We start from the raw sequence: 23,100 nt of genomic DNA, 5'->3' as shown, positions 1-23,100 counted from the left end.
TCACCCACAAAAAAGTGGAAGGTGGAGTCGCCCCCCTCGGAACCGCTTCGCCAGTTTCCACTTTACCAGTGTGTATCCTAACGTAACCATCTGTGGTTCGATTTCAGTAAGGTCAGTTGCGGCCCAGATGTTTAGTAATCCCAGTTGCGGTGTCCGCACTACTGCCATTCCCAGTGCTGTCTGTATGTGATTTGTGGCTTCCTCCCAGAAATGATGGACAACCGGGCAGTCCCAGATAGAATGGAATAAGGTAGCTGGCTGTCGGCAGCCCCTGAAACAGAGGTCATCTGGCCTTGCGCCTATTTTGGCCAAGGTTATCCCTGTCATATAGGACCGGTATAAAATCCTAAGCTGTATCAGTCTAAATCGGAGTGAGATGGCTGCTTCTCTAGGGGAAATGAGGGCCGATCGCCAATCCTCCCCATCAATTGATCCCAAGTCTCTCTCCCACTGCTCCTTACGCTTACCAAAACTATCAGGCAGATTGTTACTCAGTTTTTTATATGTTAAAGGTATGGCTTTGGAGTGTAGTGGCCTATCCAGCAAGCGATCCTCTAGTGGCGATTAGTCCAGTATGTCCTCAAAGTTTGGAAAGGCTGCTTGTAAGGCGTGCCTTCTTTGTGGGTATCTCAATACTTCCCCCAGAGCCATTTGATGATGCCTCCGGAGTTCCTCAAATTTAAGTATTGAGCCCTTTTTAACCAAATCTTTCACCACTGAGATCCCAATCATGTCCCACTTGTCGAACCCAGGTTGATAACACATCATGCCTAATTTTTGGGTATACCACAGTGGAGTTGCCTTGGTAAGTGTGCTAGCCAAGCCAAGCCCAGCCTAGCATTCGCTTGGCGTCAAATCCCTATTGTGTGAGAGGTGGGGCCGACGTACCTCTTCTTCTTATTGTACGAGTATAGGGCCCCCAAGTTACCCGAACGTTCTGTTTGGTACCTGTCCAGGGCATAAGCCAGGTCAGTAGGTGGGTAGTATATCCAATGGTTTACCACCACCAGCTGTGAGGCCCAATAATCAAGCTTGAGGTCTGGCAACGCTATACCTCCTCGTACCAACTTTTTGTTCGCGTTTTCAGTGCCACTCTAGGGGCCCTGCCTGGCTTGGCAGTTTGGGCTCGACTGTTCCCTTGAGGCACAGGGTCAGACTGATTTGCATATGGCCATGTCTGAACTGGGGTGACAGAGTGGACTAAAGAACGGTGATGGATTAAACCCAGATCTGTTGACTGGGTGTGAGTGTTTGATTGGTTCAGATGCTCCGTCCATCACCACACCCTTTTGTACCGCTTTGTTCGGCATAAGTTGGCAGGGTATGCTCAGACGTGAGTCCCTTGCTCACTTTGCCATTGGATTCAAGTAAGCCTGGCTGAAGACGGCTGTAATGCCAGAAACCGGTCCTAGGAAGCTTGTTTCCATCCAGGGAAGGCATGGCTTGGCAGTTCGGGCTGGGCTGTTCCCATGAGGTACAGGGTCAGAGTGTTTTGCATTTGGCCATGTCTGAACTTGGGTGGCAGAGTGGGCTAAAGAACGGTGATGGATTAAACCCAGATCTGTTGACTGGGTTTGAGTGTTTGATTGGTTCAGATGCTCCGTCCATCACCACCCCCGTTTGTACCAGTTATGAAATGACAGCATCCAAAAACAGAGCATGAACCACAATCACAAGTGGCGTTTTCAAGGCCCATCGCATTTTACATGGCAGTTGTCCAACTCCCATCTAACATATAGAATCTTCTGTCCCCTGGAATGCAATCCCTGCCCATTATTACCCCCTATAAGCTTGCCTGGCTCCTCACACCTTTTCCTACTTCTTGGGGCAGACCCTGCTTTGATAAACCTTCTCATCTCTCTGGCACCAATCTAGGTCAGACTTCCAATCTGTGTGGCTTAGTGGATCTCCACTACCCCACTCTCTCACAGTATCCCACTTGGTCAGCCCCACAGCCAGCAGCAGCAAATTTTCTGCTATTTTGACCTGGACTCCCCCGACACTGCCAGTAGAAGCCAATTTGCGTCCAGTGTGATCGCAAGTGACATTACACGGAACAGGACAGCAGTGAACCCATGCCAATAGTCCGGTATAACAGGGCATTCCTACCGAGTGTGAAAAAAAATGTGCCCTCTTGTCCACTCTCCCGGAGGCATGTCAATGTGGTTGCCCTCCCAATTTTAGCTAACTGGGTCCTTGAGTAGTAAAATCGATATAGAATTCTAAGCTGGACCAGGTGAAATCTAGCCCTTACTGCTATCTCATGTGGACTTTAAATTGCTTTCACCCAGTCATCATCCTCTAGGCCACCAAGATCCCCCACCCAGCCTTCCAGCAATGCCACTAGCGGATCAGGGGCATTGTTGACCAGCTTCCGGTACGTACTGGAAAACGCCTTGTTGGGAATGTGTTTTGCAAGGAGACGATCCTCTAGAGGCAAAGTCTCTCCGCAGGATTTGCCCTAGTTGCTTCTATCTTTCTGCTTCCCCGAACTCAAATTCTTCTTTCAGGGTTTCAAACGATGTGAAGGCCTGGTCCCACAAGACATCTCCCAAGTTTTCTATTCCTATTAGTTGCCATTACAGCCCAAGAAATGTGTCTCCTCCCTCCATATTCTAACTATTGTTTGGCAACCCTCGCTCTTTCATCCTCTGGTAGATGATTGTCTCATGGCCTCTACGACCCATCACCTCTCGATGCCAGCTACTGGAAGTCTGTGAAAACGCAGTCGTTTACTACAAGCAACTGGGCTGCACAGTAATATTTGATTATATCTGGAACCGCAATCACACCATCATAGACCTCTTCCGAAGTTTGGAGAGCAAAATGCGCGGTGATACCCACTTCCACATCAATGAACAGACTCTGTGCTCAATTTTCTGGAAGAACTCCTGTGGGACCCTGTACGGAGTGTTTTGGAGGACATGGATCAGATGCGGGAGTGTCACCATCTTGTATAATGCAGCACTGCTCATCAAGGATAGCGGCAAAGTACCACAGTGCATGACCTCCCCTCTCAGCCTCTCTAGTTGCGGGAGAAGGTTCTTGTACACAAATTCCTGGGGGTCTCGGGAAAGATGTATTCCCAGGTATAGGATACTCTCACCAGAGATGCCGTGCAGTACCGGGGAGCCACTTGATATCACCCGATAGGGGCAAGACCAGTGACTTTTAACAGTTGATGCAATATCCTGAGTAGCTGCCAAAAAGATAAAATATATGAAGATTCCTGCTGATGGAGAGGGTAGGATGGGTGAGGTTTTTCAGCGTAGAGTGAGATTCATTCTTCCCATTCCCTGCTGCACCTCATGCTCTTCAGCAGCGGGTCCTTCCAGATACAGACCGCAAGTGGCTCTAGGGCCTGGGAAAATATCATGGGGTACAGGGGGCAGCCCTGCCTTGTGCCCTTTTGCGGGCCAAAAACTCAGGAGACCTCTCCATTGACCTGCACCTAAGGTACCTGTTCCTCTTAGAGGAGCCGGATCCAGCCACAACATTTTGGGCCAAGGCTCAACCGTGGCACGGAGGAAAATATATAGTTCCATTCAATGCTATCATACACCATCTTCTGATGGATACATCTGCCAGTGGATTCCTACCTTGTGAATATCCCCCTGTGTCAGCAACGTTCGGAAAATTCTTTTGTAGCACGCCTGCGTGGACAACGTCATAGGAGCACGACATCGCGCGCGACTCCGACTGACGTCACTGACTCCTTATTAGACCTACGTCGGCGTGATTACATCCGTTCCCTTTTTTCTGCGTAGTCGACGCTAACGGTTTCGAGGGATCTTCTGTTGAGTTGATAGTAACTTTGTTACTATTGAGAGTTTTTCTGTATATCTTCGTGTTGCTGTCTTCTGTTGTGATGTCGTCGAAGAAGACTGGGTTTAAGCCATGTGATTCATGCGGAAAGATGATGTCCATTACGGATCCGCATGGTGACTGTCTATGGTGTCTGAGTTCGGATCACGACCTTCAAGGTTGTCGATCCTGTTTGAAGATGAACCCAAAGGCTCTTCGGGAACGTGAAGCAAAACTTCTTGTTGCCAAATTGAAGGGTAAGGATGCAAGAAAGAGCTCGAGATCGAGATCAAGAGGCCCGAAGTCAAAGTTGGCGTCGAAATCGAGGTCCCGTCGGGGTCTGCTTCGAAGTCGACTTCGGGACATTCTTCTAGATTGTCAAAGAAGAAGCATAAGAGAAGGAAGCATAGTTCAAGGCACCATTCCGGTAAGGAGTCGGATTCTAAAACGAAGTCGGCTTCTAGAAGACATCGTAAGGACATGGTAGCTCCCTCTCCAGCTCAGAATCCTGAAGGTGCGGCCTCGCCTTTGGAGTCTTGGGAGCATTCACCGCCTCCGGTGCCGAATCCGTCTCCGGATCCGTCTCAATCTTCGGGACATGAAGAGGAAGAAGTTCCTGTTCCTCAGGTCTCGACGACTCCGGTTCACCAAACCAAGGAACAAATAGAACAAGAGAAGTCGACTCTGATGCAGCCTCCTCGGGAGCAGCCGGTGTGTTTGTATCCTCCTTTTCCGGATCCAGGACAGGACCCTTCGCATTTTTTAAACACCATGTATGGTGTTTATGCGAGAGCCATGTACCCCTCTGCAGCACCGGTTGGTCCCGTGGGTCCGTTGGCATACAATTTGGGGGTTCCCCAAGCCTATGCTCCAGCGCCATTCTTGCCGTTTATGCCGGCTCCAGCTCCTCCTTGGCATCTCTCGGCATCACCGAAGTCATCGACGCCGGTTACGACCTCGAGATGTAAATCAAAGTTCGACGCCGGCTCCAGCTCCTTGTTCGACGTCGGCTCCACATTTGACGCCGACTCCGGTTCCTTCGGAGTCGATTCCGGATCCGACAACGTCAATTCGAATTGAGTGGTCGAGGCGTAAGGCGCAGCGCCTTTTGGAGGAGAAGAGTTATGGGGAAGCTGAAATTGAAGAAGGAGAGCTTCAAGATCAGGATGATTATTTTGACGAACTTCGAGATACCATTGGTCTTTAACTGTCTCCTGATTGGGAGTTGGCCACTGTGCCTGATGCTCCTTCTAAAGATGTGGCTCCCTACCATGTGGTAATTAAAAAGGCTGCTGATTTGTTGAATTTGACTTTGCCATATGTCGAGTACAAGTCGAACATTCTGACTGAAGTCCTCCATTCTCCTTCATCTGTAGTTGACCCTATTCTTCCTTTTACTGAGGCTATAACAGATACCATCTTGGATGTATGGAATAGACCACTTACGGCTCCTGCTGTTTCTAAGGCTGTTGCAAGGAGTTATACAGTGGCTCCTGGCGACCCTCAATTTTTGTCTACTCATCCCTTACCAGAGAGTTTGGTAGTACAAGCTGCCTTCTCTAAAAGATGTGCAGGTGCATTTTCCCAGGTACCTGGTGATAAGGATTCAAAAAAGCAGGTCCAAAATGCAAAAAAAGTGTTTTCGTCAGGCAGTATGGCCTTAAAATCTAAAAATGCCACTTATTTACTGGGTCGATATATCCATGCTTTGATGGATACTGTTAAACAGCTGTCTCCTAAGCTTCCTGAGGAGGACAGAAAGAATTTTGATGAAGTGGTTTCTGACACGCAGGCTGCTGCTCGGCAGGTCATACAGAGCGGTATGGACACAGCGGATTCAGTGGCTAGAGTCATGGGATCTTCGATTGCCACTAGAAGAGCTGCCTGGCTGAAGACGTCCGAGTTCTCTGCAGATGTTCAGGCTGCTTTAATGGATTTGCCCTTTGATGGCTCAGGCCTTTTCGGTAACAAAGCTGATGCTGCATTGGAGAGGTTCAAGGACAGCAGGGCTACAGCCAGATCTTTAGGTTTGCAAACTAGAGGATCTGTGGGAAAAAGATATAGGGGCTTTGGAAGATCTTCTTTTCGTCCCTACAAGCAATCTCAGCAACAACAGCAGCAATAAAATCCATTGTATAAATCTTACAGGGGAAAACAAAGAGGTCGTCCTCGAGGACGTCAGGTCTCCTCCTCCTCTTCCTCTTCTTCTACCCACCCCCCCCTCCTACTACAGCAAAGCAGTCCTAGATCCGCCATTCCGGATCATGCGGGTCCTGTAGGGGGTCGGCTTACCTATTTTCTACGGGATTGGGAATCGGTCACGTCGGAACTTGCCAGGGTTTTTGCTCGGAAGACCGCCTGATGCTCCTGCAGGAGGAAGTCCTGGCACTGTTGAGAAAAAGTGCAATAGAGGTGGTTCCGGAGCAGGAAAGGGGTCAGGGATGCTACTCCCGGTATTTCCTGATCTCCAAGAAGGATGGCAGACTTCGTCCAATCCTGGATCTCAGGATCTTGAACCTTTACCTGAAGCAGGAGAGGTTCAAGATGCTCACTCTTGCGCAGGTTCTTCAAGCGCTGCTGGAAGAAGACTGGATGGTGTCGATCGACTTGCAGGATGCGTATTTTCACATCCCGATCCTGAAGTTGCACAGGAAGTATCTCCGTTTTACGGTGGGATTGCAGCTTTTCCAGTTTGTGGTCCTTCCGTTTGGTCTTACTACTGCGCCTCGAGTCTTTACCAAGGTGATGGCTGTGGTGGCACAGAGGTGGCGTAGAGAGAAGCAACACGCCAACGAGGAGACGCCGGGAATCGAATGACCCCTTGCTCCTCCACTGTGCAGAGAACCCGTCCCGCGACGGCAACGCTGAGGCACCTCAAGGGATGTTTCCGGATTTCCCCAGTAACTAAAGACTGCGGACACACAGCCACTCCGGCTAGTGAAAAAAACCCCGCCTACTGATATTCACCAGCACTCAAAGAATGCAGTACCGATTTTTCCACACCCGGGTGTGACATGACGATCCCCTACACCTACTGTGAGCCCTGATGAAGACCTGCCTTAAAACCCTTATCCTGTCAAGATTTCTATCCAGGTCGAAACGCGTAGGCTCAACTCGATTGCCAGGAGAGACATTAGCCACATGATCCAATTAGATACTTGGGACATATAGTGAGAGGCGTATCTCACAATCAGGCATCTAATAATTTTGAAGATATGATTGTCCCTGGCAAGATACAGGATAACTAACGTTTCCCTTTGAGGGACAAATTGATAATATTCCCCTGGGACACTAACACAATCTCTCTTAGATTTATGGTAGGACCTTGAAATACCATTTGTAAATAGGATTTTGTTGTCACATTAACTTACTTTGCTTTTTTGTGGATTGCTTGAATTTATTTTTCCACTGTAATTTTGCAATTGTTTTTTCATGTTGTTGTAAATAGTGAATGCACTTTATGCCATAAGGAGATACTCTAAGCTGAGCTGTTCACACCCCATGTGTACCTGTTTGAACTCTAAAATAATGTGCTAAGATAAATAGCGTTCACAGTCAATAAATAGGACTTGAACAAAAAATAACCTGTGTAATCTATGGTGTCAGAGGCTTTGTACATTTAATAATATTGGCTGTGGTGGCTGAACATGTCAGAAGGTCAGGGATTCCAGTATTCCCTTATCTGGACGATTGGCTAATCAAGGCGGAATCTCCAGAGAAAGTGCTCCGTCATCTGCAAGTCACAACTCAGTTGTTGTACAGGTTGGGTTTTTCGATAAATGTACCCAAATCTCACCTGGTGCCCTCCCAGCTCAACCTGTTCATTGGTGCGGTACTGGATACAACTGTATGTCGGGCATTCCCTCCTCCACAACGGATTTGCGACATACAGGAAATGATTCCTTTATTTCACAATGGAGCGGTCGTTCCAGTCTTGAAGGTCCTTCGTCTGCTCGGTCTGATGGCTTCCTTCATTCTGCTGGTCAACCATGCACGCTGGCACATGAGGGCAGACTAGTGGTGCCTCCGCAGACAGTGGTATCAACACAACGGAGATCTCACAGAGTCTATCAGGATCTCCAGAGAAACTGCAGCAGATCTGTCTTGGTGGAGCATGAAGGGCAATCTGTCTCAACGAAAGCCTTTCCAACTGCCTCCATCGGTGGCCACAGTAATAACTAATGCATCCACTCTAGGGTGGGGTGCTCATCTGGGGGATCTGGAGATCAAGGGTCTTTGGTCTCCAGAGGAAAGGTTGCTTCACATCAACCTTCAGGAATTGCGGGCGATACTTCTGGCGCTCAAGGCCTTCCTCCCTTCCCTTCATGGTGAGTCCTGACGGACGACACCACCGCTATGTAAATTGAATACTTGTATAGCGCACTACCCACCCGCAAGGGTCTCAAGGCGCTTGTACGAATATCGCTGTGGAACCCGTCCTGGCTTTCCCTGTGAGGCGTCCACTCCTGGGCACCCCCAGGGTGAAGGCCAGGCATCCTTAGCGTTGTGGGGGCCGTTGTGGAGATTAAGTAAGCTATTGCCCAGAGTTGCAGAGTGGGACTCCATGATTAGAATAGGCACCGAGGCGAGAATTATCAGGTCCGTGGAATTTTTGAGCCCAAGACCCGCCGAGGCAGGGAATTGAACCCTGGTCCTGGGCTAGACCTCTGCATCAGGGTCTGCCGCTCTAACCTTTGAGCCACACTTCTCCACCCTGTGGTATGTCAACAAGCAGGGATGGGTAGGGTCGCAGTGTCTCTGCAGAGAGGCTCTGCGTCTCTGGTCCTGGGTTCAGGATTATCAGATTTGTCTGATGGCAAATCATCTGGCCGGGGTTCTGAACGTGCGTGCAGACAGTCTCAGTCTGCAGTTCTAAGCCGACCACGAGTGGAGGCTTTATCCAGAGGTAGTTCGTCGCGTCTTTCGGACGTGGGGAACACCTCAGGTGGACCTGTTCGCCACTTGCGAGAATGCTCACTGCCTGTCATTCTGAAGTCTCCAGTTTCCGATGCAGGGAGCCTTGGGGGACGCATGTCAGTTGAGTTGGGGCTCACAACTCCTTTATGCGTTTCCTCCCATACCCTTGATTCCTCGGGTTCTGAGGAAGATTCGCCAAGACAGGGCCCAAGTTATATTGGTCGCCCCGGATTGGCCGAGAAGGGTGTGGTATACAGATCTTCTCCACCACTCCTCTCACCCGCCGCTCCGTCTCCCTCTCAGGGCAGACCTCCTCTCTCAGATGGAGGGGCAGGTTCTACACCCCCACCTCCAGACATTACACCTTCATGCCTGGAGATTGAACAGGGCAACCTGAATTCCTTTTCTCTCCCGCCTGATGTGGTGGATGTCATTTTATCAGCCAGGCGTGACTCCACTAAGTCCATATATTCTTACAGATGGTGAAGATTTGTCGCATGGTGTGGAGAGAAAACAATTGACCCTTTGAAAGCCCATTTATCTGATGTTCTCCAGTTTGCTCTCTCTCTGGCGCAGCAAGGGCTTGCTGTTGCCACAGTTAAGGGCTATCTTTCAGCGCTATTGGCATTTCTCTGCTTGCCAGACCAGCCATCTCTTTTTAAGTCTCCTGTAGTTTTGAGGTTTTTGAAGGGCCTCACAAATAAGTTCCCTCCTATTCCTTTTATTGTGCCTCAGTGGGACTTAAATCTTGTCTTGACCTTTTTGATGGGTGCTCCCTTTGTGCCCCTTCACAAATGTCCTATGAGGCTCTTCACTCTAAAGACCGTCTTCCTCGTTGCAATAACCTCAGCAAGGAGGGTAAGTGAGCTTCAAGCTCTTAGTTCCGAGCCCCCATTCTTGACCATTCATGCTGATCGAATGGTTCTTAGGAAAAGGGCTTCTTTTCTCCCTAAGGTGGTGACTCCATTCCACCTTGGTCAATCCATTACCCTTCCTACCTTTTATCCTCCCCCTTACCCTTCCAAGGAGGAGGAGAGACTGCATCGTATAGACCCTAAGAGGGCTGTAAGCTTCTACATGGACAGAACGAAAGACTGTCGTATGGATGACCAGCTCTTCATTGGTTTTGCTGGTTGTAAAAAAGGAAGAGCGGTCCATAAAAGAACATTATCAAGATAGATCGTCCTCTGCATTAGGATTTGCTACTCTTTGGCCAGTAAGGAACCACCAGAGGGTATACGGGCTCATTCTACAAGGGCTAAGTTGTCAACCCCAGCATTGGCTAGAGGTGTGCCTGTAGAGGATATTTGCAGAGCCACGACTTGGACCTCCCTCCACACTTTCGCGAAGCATTACTGCTTAGATACCGAAGTGAGGAGGGAGGGTCACTTTGCGCGCTCTATTTCTCCAGGACTGGACAGAGTGGACACCCTCCTCCGGGAGTGGGGACTGCTGTGGGACTCTATTCACAAGGTGAGGAAGCCACTGGCAGATGTATCTATCAGAAGAACAAGTTACTTACCTTCGGTAACGCTTTTTCTGGTAGATACAGTATCTGCCTGTGGATTCCTCACTGACCCGCCCGCCTCCCCGTTGTCCACTCTTGTATACCAGAATTACTGTAATGTTTTTACTTCATGATCAAGAAAATGTGTTATTTCAAATGTTTTCTGCATTTGCTTCACACTGTGTGTGTTACCTTGACTATTGTGTACTGTGTATACTGTGTATATATCTACTGTCATTGGTCCGTCCATGTGCCTCGAAGGCATGGAAATAAGGGCGGAACTGATGTCATCACGCCGGCGTGGGCCTATTGTAGGCGTTGGTGACGTCAGCGGAGTCGCGAGCCATGCCGTGTCTCTGTGACGTCCAAGTCCACGTCGGCGCAAAGCTACAAAAAAGAATTTCCGAATGTTGCTCACCCAAGGGGGATATTCACAAGGTGAGGAATCCACAGGCAGATACTGTATCTACCAGAAAAATCATTACCGAAGGTAAGTAACTTGGTCTTCTCGTCAAGAGACATTACGACCACTGGGTCTGTCTGAGGCTGCTCGGTTACATGAAGCACTCCAAATAAATGCTGTAAATTAAGACGGGTGCTTCTGTGTGGCATAAAGCCCAATTGATCAAGATGTGCAATTGACCAAATGATTTTGCACGGTCTGGTCACCAATAGCACCTTAGCCTCTACATTTAGCAACAATATAGGCCTATATGAGCCACAGTTCGCCGGCGGTTTGCCCTTCTTATGTAGAACTAATATTGTGACTGTCTGCTATTCTTTCGGCAGGTATCCCCGTACCATGCCTCCCGGAACATGGCTAGCAAATGCGAAGCCACCTTGTCCACCATCCCTTTATATAGTCCCACTGGTAGGCCGACAACACCCCTTAATATTGAGTTTTTTTTTCTGAACTTGCTAGGTGCAGCCTTTAACCAAAAGCGTAACCCCACCCAACTGAGGATTTTGTGTTGTGTAGCAACTAAAACCCTAAATCCCAATTCACCCAGCTTTCCCTTGTTGTATTTAGATAGATGTGTCTCCTGATGACACAAAACCCCAGGTACCTAAGCTCTTCTTGCACCATATGAAGTTTATTACTAGCGAGGAGACCGTTCAAATTCCAGGTATAGATTCTTACGTCAATTGAGATTGTATATATTCCCCGGGTCCTCATGGATCCTTCCATGGCTTCTTATTGTAAACTGTTCTGCTGCTTAGGGAATATTTTTTTTGTTTTTTTAAACTTGACCCAAATATCCCAGACCCATGCCTTCCCCCAGCCATCGCTACTCCAACGGCGAGGACATTCTATTGCTCCCAGCCTACATAATAGGGAGGAGTCTGAAAAAACAGAGTGCTTCTTAGGGTCGACTGACCCTATTCTCTAACATTGATAGGCATTAGCTATGGCAATGTTTTCATTCTTAAACTTGAGCAGAATCAGTGGTGTGCACCCAAGCCCTAGTTGTTATATTTATTGTCATGTTCAAAGAAAGAATATAAGAAAAGAAGAAAAAGGTGTGGCTGCAAGAGCATTAAAGTTATATATAATAGGTTTAGCTTAATTGTGAGTGAGTCATTTGTTATCTGATAGGCCACTTTTGGCCCATGAGATAACAGTACAATGATTTGCTCCACCAAGGTATATATTTAAGTGCATATGCCTCTTCTCACCGGAAGAAAACCTGGGGTCCTATTGATAGGAATCGCAAAATTAGTTGTTGTACTTGGCAGCGACATTTGACTAGCCAATGACAAAATTGGTTCAAACAAAGAAGGTGTGTATGCCATCCTTCGCCAGATTGGTGATATGGGCTGTGTGATAGATCTGCTAATGAAAAATTAAGTGTGTATCAGGATTGCCCTTGGTGTGACTTTTCGATTATCCTTCAATCTTTGGTATATAACACTGTGGGTCCGATGTGCCCAAAACATCGAGCAAGGGCCCTTAAGAAGTAATGCTAGGCCATTTCTGTTTTGCTTAAAAAACAATGTAGTTGGCATATTGCAAGGAGGTAATTCTGTTGTTTGAAGACTTTGTTATAGGAGAAACTGAGCCTGCCACAACCTGTCTAAATCCACAATAGAAATATTATATAATAGCAGAGCAAGGACACAACCCAGTTTAAGTTAATATGATGTTTGGATTGTTGGTGATAAAAGGCCCAGAGTCCATGGTACCTTCTATCGATCCCTGGTGCTGATCCAGAGGTCCATCTTTTTAGCAAGCTCGATTGGAACAGAGAGCTTACTATTAATCAAGTGCTGGTGCAGCTTTGTCAAACAGTGACTAAACATGCATAGTAGGGTGCCCCACCCCTCAGTAGGGATATGCTTCGACACTCTAGCCTCCTAACCCCCCTCAGGGATCTTGTCCATCTGCTAAGCAATCTCATAAGCCTCTCCATAATCAGGCACCCAGACCCTTGGTATTTGTACTCTATTGTCAGAGGACACTGATGAAATGCTTCCACCATCTTGACTGAAAGCAGTCCTCCTGGCCTTTTTGTCCAGACTCACCTCTTGAGCAAGTCTCTTCTTCTCCAACTTAAATTAGCAAGCTTCACTTAAAATGTTCACTCCTCCTACCTGTCCTGTAGCTCCGCTGGGGACAGGCCTCTGGATAATATGCTGCTTCCTTTCCTGGGGGTAACTATCTCTCCTTGCAGGCTGTTGGCCCCCTGCGCCACAGGCAGTCAGACTCTCCAGTGAACCCTGATCTAGCTCATCATCACCATCCAGTTCCTCCTCATCATCCTTTGGGGTTACAGGTACTGCATCCCAAGGTTCTAACCATGACCTCAGCATCTTTCACAGTTCCTCCTTACTTGTGAAGCCTTTAGTAGCCTTCAGAAATTCTTGAGCTGGACCACAGTGTAGGTCTCCATCTTAGTTAGCTCAAAATCCATTTTTGCAGGTGTAGATGCTGCTGTTCCAGACAGAGACATGATTTTTGGAAAACATAAAAAATGCCAGTCAGAAAACTTTAGAATTGGTCTGAGATATAGATAGTAGCGTACACCAATCATTGTACGAACTGTTCAAATACAAGCTCCATCCTCATTGCAGATCAGCAGTGTTCGAAATTGGGGTTGTGGTTGACAGAGGTGTGTACGCTGTCCAAGCTGGAACCTCAATCCCAGTCAGGGTAAGTCAGTAACACACTCTAAATTAACCTCTGCTCACCCTCTGGTAGTTTGGTACAGAGCAGTCAAGTTTAAATAGGAGGCAATGTGTAAAGTATTTGTGCACACAACAGACAGTAACACAGTGGAAACACGATGAAAGGTCTCCACTCCAGTTTAGAATATTAACTAATATTTTTATGAGTAAAACAAGGCCAAAACAACACATTTCCAATAAATAGAAGTCAAGATATACATTTTTAAAGAAAAAACTGTTTGGTAGTGATTAGAAATAAATAGCGTCAACCGGGGCTATCTGCTCACGCCTGACCGGGGCAAATCCTAAAGTTCAGGTGGACCTCGTTGGAGCTTGGTCGGATACATGGACCAGCCGTGGCTCATTGAACAGTACCTTGGATGAGCCGACACAAAGGGGGATTGGGGGGACAAAAGAGGTGAGGCGTAGCTGTTCGAAATGGAGGCCTCTAGTTGGTATTGGGTTGCACCCTGTTCAAGCCAGAATAAGGGGGTTTTCACACCCAAGATAACCCCTGCTCATCCCCTTGGTAGCTTTGCACAAGCATTCAGGCCTATCTCAGATGCAATCTGAAAAGTATTTGCACATAAGACACACAGTAATACAGTGAAAACACTTCAAATGCATACCCCACCAATTTAGAAAGATAAAGCATCGTTAGCTATACCAAACAAGACCAAAATGACAAAAAGCTAACCTACAAAACTCAAAATATGACCTAAAGAGGTGTCAGCAAATTCTGTCTATAGAAATCTATGGATGCATGATTTTTACACAAGTACCTCAAATGATTCAAAATCACCAACTCAAAACACCTGCGGAGTAAGGAAGCATCGGAAAACACAGAGATGCATCAGTTCATGAGTACTTGGGGTGGCAATGCAACAGTTCTACTGCATGCAGAAGTGATGCATTGAATCTGGACTGTAGGGGGAAGTGATGCATCTATTCCAAGACCGTTCTGGTCTGCGGGTGCTGCATGGTGCACAGGCACGAAGCATGGGATGCGCTGGAGGTTAATTCAGCAATTACAGGTAAGGGGTTAACCCAATATGAGTTTGCGGACCTGGGTACAGTTCGATATAGAATAACCATTGTTATTCTATATCGGATGTTAATGCAGCGGCAGCAAACAGATGCTGCATCGATTTATTCAGCCGCTGCCCCACCATGCGTCATTTCTTGTAGCCACACAGCAGGGCCTGCATTGGAGTTGGTGGGGGTGTCTCGGACTTCAGAGACTGGTGTTTAGAACTCTGTGTGGGTGGTTCTTTGGGCCACTGACAGGTACTGTGTCGGTTTCTTTGGCTGCAGAGGGCTGTGCATCGGGATCTTCTCCCGCACGGCGGTGCTCTGTCGGAAGATATAGCTGCAAGAAGGGCAAAGCATTGACTTTGTAGGTTTCTTAAGTTCTTTGTAGTTCTTTGCAGCAAGGACAGCTCCAAGGGCCCAGAACTGGATTTAGCACTCCACGCCAGGTCGAAACTCCAGGAGGCAAGCTCTACATCAAGCCCTTGGAGAATCTTCTTAAGCAGGATAACACAGCAAGGCAAAAGTCCAGTCCTTTCCATTGCCCACAGACAGAAGCAGCAACTGCAAGCCAACCGAATAAAGCAACAAACAGCAAAGGGGCAGTGCTCCTCCTAGCAGCTCTTTAGCTCATCTTCTTGGCAGGGTCCTCTTGATCCAAAAGGCTGGGGTTTTAGGTCTAATTCTAATACACCTTTTTCCCTTTGAAGTCTTTGTAAGAAAGTCTCTCATTCTCAGTAAAAAATCAGTTCTGTCCTCCTTGGTCCAGCCTCACTACAGGGAGCGGAGACAGCATTGCTCAGGTTAGCCACAGCCTATTCAGGTGTTAGTGACAACTCCTCCCACCACTCTAGCCCAGGACGGCTCATATGTTGGGCACACCTTAGCTCCCTTTGTGTGAGTGTCTGGAGTGAATGCACAAACAGCCCATGTCAGTCTAAAACCAGACTGCGAATCCACAAGCAGGCAGAGGCACACAGGATGGTTAAACAGGAACATGCCTATTTTCTAAAAGTGGCATTTTCAAACCCACAATTTAAAAACCACCTATACTGAAAGGTGTGTTATTACATTCTAAGTTCAGAGAGCTCAAACTCCAAATCTTTAGCTGCTCCTAATTGGAAGTTACACGTGTAACATGTGAGGTATTAGGTAGCTCCAATGATAGCCTACGGGAGAACTAGTCCTTGCAATAGCGCATAATTAAATGCAGAGTATTTCACTATCAGGACATGTCACACACATACCAGTACATGTCCTACCTTTCACATACACTGCACCGTTCCCCTAGAGGTTCCTTGGGCCTACCTTAGGGGTGCCTTACATGTAAGAAAAGGGAAGGTTAGGGCCTGGCAAGTGGGTGCGGTTGCCAGGTTGACCGGGCAGTGGAAATCAGTGCTGCAGGTCCATTAGCAGCGTAGGCCCTGGGCACACGCAGTGCACTTTTCCAGGAATTTACCAGAAAATCAATTATGCCAATCATGGAGAACCAATCCGAATTACAATTTACACAGTAAGCACTTGCACTTAGGTATTGATCAGCAGTGGCAAAGTTCCTAGATTACCCAAACCAGCAAAAAACAAAATTCAGCACATTTTAGCAAAGATAGGAGGTAGCAGCCAAAAGACCGGGGAAACCGTGCCAAGGATGCCATGTTTTATAGTGCATGCAAAGGAAATGCCGTAAGTCACCCAGGCAGATATGAGGTCTCCACAGTGCAAAGAACTGCAGCAGAACTCTCAGGTTTAACAGAGAGACAAAGAACTTCAAAGGGTAAATACTCTTTTTTTTTTTTAAAAGACCTTTATTCTACCGTTCTGATCTTACACAGCGTATGGCCTACAACCCCGGGGGCCAGCCGCAGTAAAAACCAATTTTGTTCATTACCATTGAATTAACACAGCCCATCAGCCGGCAGCCCGGGGGTCCGGCGGCATTGTAGAGTAATGTGTATACATATCCTGCACTATTACACCAAGTATCACATAGGTCTATATTTTCTGTGTTGATGATAAACAATTTTCAACCCCAACCACCCCCCCACCCAAAACACGCCATCAACTCAACATTCTGTCCCATCATCCAGGAAATATATTATCTGTTCGTCTCACCCTCCGTCTCCCAAGGGGATACCTACACCCGCCCTCTGACCGTCCTCTCAAGATGATCAAGACTGTGCTACTCAGCTCGCTCTGCTGCCCTGAACCCCTATGCTGATCAACTGCTCTAACTAATGTCCCGCTCCATCACCTCTCCTCGCCTGGCAGTCGAGTTCTTCCAGGGTCATCCCAGCTCCCAATACTTCCTGGGCCAGTTAATTCCTCCATCAAGTCTGCCCAAGTCCCTTCTCCATTAGTTCCCCTGTGCTATGCGCCTCACTCCGTGCTACCCTCTCCCAGTCTCCCTCATGTGGAAGTGTGTACGATACAGGCTCCAAAAATTCTTAGGTCGACTCTTAGGCGGGAGCAGTTCACTATATGTTTCCGACTGCGTACAGCAATACAGCATGTCTCTAGCCCATCTTTTCTTAGTTGGTACTGGGCCTCTCATCCAGCATAAAGCAACTAACCGCCTGGCAACTAGCAAGCCTATATCCGCCAGGCGTCGCAGCGCAACCGGAAGTGGTTTGGAGTACCCTAGCAGTGCCAGTGCCGGGTTAGCCGGCATCTCTATTTCCAAGATCTCACTCAACTCTGAGAAAACGTCTTCCCAAAATGTGTTGACACCAGGGCAGCTCCACGTCATATGCATGAAATCTGCCTTTTGAGCATAGCATCGCTCGCAATCGGCAGTTTGTCGAAGCCCATATCTATGCAGTCTCTCTGGGGTGTAATAAACCCGCTGCAAAAATAAATTTGAAATGGATCAGTCTATGCTTTCCATTAAGGGATATCTTCCTCGTATTTATACAACAGTATTTCCACATTTTGTCATCTATCTGTATTTGTAAATCGCGCTGCCATGCCATCCTCGCCTTTGACTGTTGTTGTCCCTCTTGCTGGGCGCCTATCTTGATGAAGTTCATAACCAACTTGTGAGGAGCTGCCGTTCTAATCACGTATGTGAGTTCCGGGAGCTCCGGAGGCTCAACCAGGTCTGCGCCTAATAGTTCCAACAATGCGCTGCGCACCCTATAAAACTGAAATTGTTGTAGCAGTGTGGCTTCAGTACCGGGGGAGAGAACCTGCTCCCATGTTTTTACTACACCATCTATAAATAAGTCTTCCATCTTTACTATGCCTAGTTTAATTAGCGAATATATGACTCCTTTCTCTGTCAGTGGGGCAAGCCACACCGCCCAGTCAATCAACATAAGTGGGAAGTATAGCAGCACATAGTTCTTCTCTCGAGTTAGCGCATGCCACGCGTGATTGGTGGCCCGAAGCGAGTCCAGTTTGCCAATACTGCGATCAGCCGGGTAAAACACTGTGGCTAGTAAGGGGATTGGGTCCGCGAACAGGCGCTCAAGTATCACATGGGGAATACTTGCTTCCCCGTGAATCCACGTGTGCAGATGGGCCGCCTGAGCGACTCTGTAATACATTTCCAAGTCTGGAGCCCCTAATCCTCCCATCTCGTAAGGAAGGGTTAATATTTTCCATTTGACTCTAGGTTGTTTGCCGCCCCATGCAAGTTTAACTAGCACTTGGGTTAGTCTTTTGAAAAAGGCATTGGACAGGACCACTGGGATGTTATGAAACAGGAACAGGAACCTTGGTAATACCATCATTTTCATGATGGCAATCCTTCCCATTAATGACAGGGGCAGCCTACACCATGCATCCACATCCTCGGTGAGCTTCATAAACGCAACATCGTAATTTTCTCGTATTAGGAGGTCCGGATCCGCATGTAGTTGTATCTAGATCTACTAGATCTGTCGGCTGCTTTTGACACGGTCGATCACGCCATCTTGATCGTCCGTGTCAAAAACGCGGACATTCAGGGCTTGGATCTAACATGGATCAGCTCCTTCCTGCACCAGCGCTCCCAGTCGGTTCATCTGTCCACCTTCTCTGCCCCCTATTCCTCACTCTCCTGTGGTGTCCCTCAAGGTTCTGCTCTTTCGCCCCTCTTATTTAATCTCTATATGCAACCCCTTATAGCTTTTCTCCATCACACCCCTGTCACTACTTTTAATTATGCGGATGATTTACAGTAAATTTTTCCTATCGACTCCTCCCCTTCCTCCTGTGCCAATTTCCAATCCACTACGCTTGCCATCTCTGAGTGGATGCATTTCAGCCAGCTGAAGCTCAATCCCAGTAAGACGGAGTTGGTGCTGACAGGAGGGTCCTCCAACCCTTGGAGCTCCAGCTTCTGGCCTCCTTCCCTTGGCCCCCCCACCCTGTCCTGTCAATACAGTGAAGAGCCTCGGTGTTATCATCTCCAGTGATTTATCTATGAGGCCTCAAATCAATGCTGTCACCTCTTCCTGCTTTTTCCATCAACGCAGGATCTGCAAAATTCACAGGTTTCTCACTACTGAGGCTCTCACACTTGTCATTATGGCCCTTGTCACCTCCCGTATTGACTACGCCAACTCCCTGTACGTGGGGATTCCTGCTTACCATCTTCATCAGCTTCAGCTGGTACAAAACCAGGCGGCCAGACTGGTCTTTCAACAGCCTAAGTACCAACACGTCTCGCCCCTGCTGAGGAGATTGCACTGGCCTCCAGTAGCCTCTCGATGCATTTTTAAACTGGGCTGCACTGTTTTCGAATCACTCCTCGCCCTTGCCCCAGATTTCACCTCCCTCACCCTCAAGCGTCACATTCCCTCAAGGAATCTCCGGTCTTCTACACATAACCTCCTTACCGTTCCCAGGTTCAAATGCAAAAAGCACGGAGGCTCCTGCTTCTCCTTTCCTGCCCCCACAATTTGGAACTCCCTCCCGACTACAATCCGACTCTGTCCCAGTTACACCGGTTTCCGTAAACTACTTAAAACACATCTCTTCCAGCTAGCTTACGAATAACCTTGCTGCCTGCCCCCTCTGCTTTTGTCTATGAGCGCCATGAAACCGACTGGTGACCGTGCGCGGTAGAAATAATTTTAACATAACATCCTTAAGTACCTCACCTGGTTCCGTAGTCCATTGCAATGGGTGCTCCATATCAAATTGTAACGTTACTGGCGTTAACGGGAACGCTACCGATTTATTCCAGTTTACTTTTAGGCCTGATAGAGCCCCAAATCTGACTACTTCTCTTAGCACTGAGGAGAGGTTTGTTTCCGGATCTCGCACGTACAACAATGTGTCATCCGCATATGTAGAGACACCAATCTGATATGTCGGAAAGTTAATCCTTTCAAACCTGTGGTATTCCCTGTTTGCGCACGCCAATGGTTCTGCCACCAATGCATACAATAAAGGCAAAAGAGGGCAGCCCTGTCTAGTACCTCTTCCTATGTCAAAACCCTCGTGACCCGATCAGGCATGCGCAGTCTCGCTGTGGGCTGGTAATATAATGCTCCTATCATCTGCAAAAAGGGTTCCCCCAGTCCCAGTTTACGAAGTACTCTCAGCATGAAAGGCCTTTCCACCGAGTGAAATGCTTTCTCCATGTCTAGAAAAATCGCTAACGCTTTGTTCTCCTGACATACATGCTGCATGACTCCCAGCACCGTGCGGATATTATAAGTGAGGTTTCTGGCTGGGATAAATCCAGCTTGCTCCGGAGCAACCAGGTCTGGTACAAGTAACGCCAGTCGCGTGGCCAATACTTTTGCATACAATTTCGCGTCCACATTTATCAGGGAGAGCGGTCTGTATGAACCACATGCGTTAGGAGGTTTCCCAGGTTTCAGGATCGTGACCAGTAATGCCTCCCTCATTGAGCCAGGCATGCTGCCCTCTACGCAGATATCGTCAAACAATGTTGACAGACGTGGAACCAGCTTATCTTTAAAAGCCTTATAAATACCCACTGTCAGCCCATCAGCTCCCGGTGCACTTCCAGATCGCATCCCCTCTAGCGCCTCCATAATCTCATCCTGTTGTATTGGCATCATCAAGAATTCTCTGTCAGAGTTGGATAGTAGTGGCATTTTAATGTAGCTTAGATAGTCATCAATTTCCTCTTCCACGTTGGAGGATCTGGACTTATAAAGTCCAGAATAATATTCCCTAAATTCCTCAAGTATTTCCGTTTCCCCTGTGAGGACTTCCCCAGTTGATGCTACCAGTTCCTCTACCCCTAGATGTCGTCTTTCATTCCGCATTATTCTGGCTAGCAGAGAGCTGGGCCGTTCCCCCTCCCCATAGGTGCGTGCAGTGGCGTATTTGCCCATGTGTTTTACCTCCCGGTCCGCCTCTTCATTATAGTCTGATATGAGTATTTTGATTTGCTCTGCAGTGGCAGTGTTTGAGCCGCACTGCTGTTGTCTTTCTAGTGTCGATAATTGGGTTTCAAGACTTTTCAGCTTTTGCCTTATCGCCTTGAGAACACTGGAATGTTTAGACCTTGCAAGCCACGAATATACACTTTAAATGCGTCCCACACTGTCTGGAAACTGTCGACTGACCCCACATTGATTTAAAAAAAGCGATCTATTTCCTCAGCCAGCTCTCCTTTGAATACATCATCCAGTAATGAGTATGGCGGGAAGCGCCATGTGAATGGAGAAATTTTTCTCATCGGGTTTCCAAAACCAGTAGGAGGGGGGAGTGTTCTGATAAAGTGTGTGGCAATATCATGCATCCCTTACTGCTTTTAACAATAGTTTGTGATGCCAGCCAATAGTCAATTCTTGTGTAAGTGTCATGATACACAGAGTAGTGTGTATACCCGCCCCTCGTTGAGTTTCTATATCTCCAGACATCTACCAAATCCAGTTTGACCAGCTCTGACCTCATCTGTAAAGCCGCGGCCGCCGGTCGTCTTGCTGTCCCAGCAGACCTGTCCAATTCAGGATCAAACACTAAGTTAAAGTCACCACCCCACACCATTCTGGAATCAACATACGGTCTGCAGTGTGTAGCTAGGTCATCATAAAACTCCAGGGAATCATAGTTGGGGCCATAGACATTTACCACTATTAAATCGTGTCCTTTACCCACACACCTAACTATCAAGTACCGGCCTGCTGTGTCCGCTTTAACCGTCGTCAACTGTAGCTTAGATCTAGGATTCACCCATACCATCACTCCCCTGGAATGCGTAGTAAACCCAGCAGTCACACTATTATCCTTCAGCCCCCTCGTGGTAGGAAGGTGAGTCTCCTGAATGAGCGCTAAGTCAATGTGGTGTCTGTGCAAATAATGTAGCACCTTTCTAAGTTTACGGTGATGGTTAAGCCCTCTCACATTCCACGTTAATGCTCTCAAAGTATCTAAACAACTCTCTACATTCATTCCACTGTTATCCATCATCTCTCAGGCAAGGCATCATTGTCATCTATCATAGGTTACCCCCCCGACCACCTATACGGGGAACCCCCGGGAACATCAGCTCGCAAAAACAGTCTGTGGCAAGAAGAATTGGAAGGCACAACATCTCTGGCGTAATAAACAATTTCCCAGACCCTCGAACAAAACTCCCCCCCAACCCCACTCTTCCCACCCACAGCCGACCACCCCCAACCTGGCCTGGCAGCACCCAATCCCACCCTCAGTCCTCCTCCCCTTAAAACTTCCCTGTACCTCCCCAAAACTGGGCCCCCCGGGGGCCATTAGTGCAATAAGCTCTAGGGCAGAGGTCGCCAGTAGAAATACATAACGATACTTCAGCATATATACTTCACAGTCGCCCCTACCGCTATCGTCTTCCATAGTGTCAATCAACGTGAGACTGAATCAATGTTCCGTGAGTTCTTTAAAGGCATCTTACATCGTTTCTCCCACCTCCCCACATCACACCCCACATATCAAAGCTCAACAATCGTGCGTATTTAGTTGTGCTCTGCCACCTCTTCCGTAGAGTGGCTATATACTATCTCCTGACCGTTATCAGGCACATCTATAATGTAAAGATCTCACCCAGTCCTAGTGTAGCAGTCCATCCATACACCTCATCGTTCTCTCCTTTTGCAGCTCTTCTCCATGGATAAGGCGCCACACCAGACTTGCCCCCATTGCTATTCACTGCTCAGTTTCCAATGAACAAACAGTGGGCGTCCGACAGACCGCCAGCGAAGCTATTCCTGCTCGTCTAGTTGACTGTTCTCCTCCTGCTCCTCATTGCGACTTCTTTGGCTGCTCCTTTGTTCCTTGGACCACTCGTTCAAGGACTTCTGAAGTTCTCTAGGGTGCGTGAAAAAATGCGAGTGTCCCCGTCTGTTTATCCGTAGTTTTGCTGGGTACAGCATAGCATAGTCTAAACCAAGTTCCCGCATTTGTTTCTTATATGGGGCAAAGTGGCGTCTCTCCTCTTAAACTTTCGCTGTGAAGTCAGGGTACAAGGAAACCTCCATGCCCTCAAATTGTAGCTTCCCTTTTTCCCTCGCCACTCACAACGCCGTATCTCGGTCTCTATACTTCAGCAATTTCGCTATGATCGGTCTCTGGGGAGCGCCCGGGCGCGGACGCGGTCCCAGCGTGCGGTGAGCTCTTTCCACAATAGAAATAGGATGAGGCTAGAGCGCACTGCTTCCTTTTTAAATGAAATGTTCTTACTTTCGCTTGTGACCTTTTTCTGTTAAGCGTGCAGTCAAGGCGGCGCCTCTTGCCTATAG

At 47.9% G+C, this 23,100-nt stretch overlaps 1 protein-coding gene across 1 annotated transcript in view; it reads left to right on the top strand.

Moving 5' to 3' along the window:
* DNAH7 (dynein axonemal heavy chain 7) overlaps window positions 1-23,100 on the top strand; it is a 1,812,153-nt gene that overhangs the window by 346,883 nt on the left and 1,442,170 nt on the right. The gene's annotated exons all lie outside the window — the stretch shown is intronic.

The sequence above is a fragment of the Lissotriton vulgaris genome, chromosome 2_1 (assembly GCF_964263255.1).
Source record: "Lissotriton vulgaris chromosome 2_1, aLisVul1.2, whole genome shotgun sequence".
Lineage (NCBI taxonomy): Eukaryota > Metazoa > Chordata > Amphibia > Caudata > Salamandridae > Lissotriton > Lissotriton vulgaris.
This window is presented reverse-complemented; position numbering and strand designations above follow the sequence as displayed.